Source organism: Sinocyclocheilus grahami, unplaced genomic scaffold (genome assembly GCF_001515645.1).
Source record: "Sinocyclocheilus grahami isolate Dianchi unplaced genomic scaffold, SAMN03320097.WGS_v1.1 scaffold103.1, whole genome shotgun sequence".
In the NCBI taxonomy this organism is placed as follows: Eukaryota; Metazoa; Chordata; class Actinopteri; order Cypriniformes; family Cyprinidae; genus Sinocyclocheilus; species Sinocyclocheilus grahami.
In genome coordinates this window covers 1,038,615-1,040,001 of record NW_015505282.1, presented here as the reverse complement: position 1 = coordinate 1,040,001, position 1,387 = coordinate 1,038,615, and the positions used below count along the sequence as shown (strand labels likewise).

General features: G+C 33.7%; 1 protein-coding gene and 1 long non-coding RNA gene across 10 annotated transcripts in view; one reads left to right on the top strand and one right to left on the bottom strand.

The window, feature by feature from the left end:
* LOC107588436 (NACHT, LRR and PYD domains-containing protein 12-like) overlaps nucleotides 1-1,387 on the bottom strand; it is a 107,467-nt gene that overhangs the window by 9,917 nt on the left and 96,163 nt on the right. The gene's annotated exons all lie outside the window — the stretch shown is intronic.
* LOC107588445 (uncharacterized) lies at nucleotides 88-841 on the top strand. Its single transcript, XR_001609580.1, has 3 exons — nucleotides 88-475; nucleotides 682-719; nucleotides 806-841. It is a non-coding gene; the product is annotated as an uncharacterized lncRNA (long non-coding RNA).

Genomic DNA, 1,387 nt, shown 5'->3' with positions numbered 1-1,387 from the left:
ATTTATCTGCTAAGTACTTAATGTGTGCTTGGCTTTATTATTTTATATTGAAACTTGAATTTGTTGTCACACTTTATAGTATATAACTTTTTTATGTGGATGTTTCGATTGATTTTCGGATGCATGCTGTAAATGGACCTTGTGGTGAAGTTTTGAAGACGTTTATTATTCATAAAAATAAATAGTTTGCTTTAATTCCATCTGTTATATGCATTGTTTGTGTGTTAATATTACCTTGTAGTTTAGTTATTTTAATCCCATTTGTCATCATTGAGATAATTGTGTGTGGCTTCATCTCTTGTAGAGACATATAAGGATTCAGTGAAGGTGACACATTACCTGAGCTGCAGCAGTGCAACAAGTGTTAAAGCAATTACCAGCAATGTTCTGCTTGACCAGCATGTTTAAGCCAGCCAAACTGGTCAAATTAAAAAGTCATCTTCAAATCCTCTTCAACATGCAGTTGTCTGAGGAGGTATGCATATCTTGAGTTGTTTGTTTAATGGACTCACAATTTATTATTGCATAATAGTTAACCTGTGTACTTATTTGTTTTAGACTATACTATACATTTTTGCAACCAGTTATTGGTGTGATTATTTAGTTGTTAAATAATGAACAAGGAAGGTTTTTTTTGTGCCATTTACAGGGAGAATATTCTTATTTTTTGTTGCTTTCCAGTACATCTTGTCTTGGGAGCACCCTTTGATTTTACATCTGTAAGTAGTTATCAGTTAAAGTATTTGACCTTTATGATGTTGTAGCAGTTGATATTTAAAGATTTCTCTATGTTTGTGTCTTCCAGTGTGACATTCCAATCATGCGGAGATGGTGGACTCCAGATGGTTTGGATAACAGGCTATGCTTGTGAGGTATGTCTCATATCTATCTATATACACACATTAATAAGAAATATTAAAGTTACATTTTCCTTTAATATTCTGTAATGAAGGAGATCCCAGTAATCTCACAGAAGTTGTGAAATGGCTCCATTAAACAGACATCTGCTCAGGGGGCCAGGAAGAGCCTCTTTTCCTTATAATGGAGGAAGAGGACGAGGAAAGGCCCTCAACAATCTCCTGGAACAATCAGAAGCTTCCAGAGTGCCTTTCATATTTCATCTTGTGCTCAGGGGAGTTATTTTTGTAGGATTGTCATAACAAAAAGGGCCTAAGAGTGAATTCATTTGATACATTTTAATTTGAATTCATGCAAGATTGTCACAACAAAATGTGCCCAAGAATGAATTGTTCATTTTGTAAGTTTTCATGCAGGATTGTCATGACAAAATGGGCTTAATAGTGAATTGTTCATTTTATAAACTTCAATTTAATTATTGTGTACATTTTGATTGTTACTTTTAAAATTATGCTGCTGTTTGTGTGTG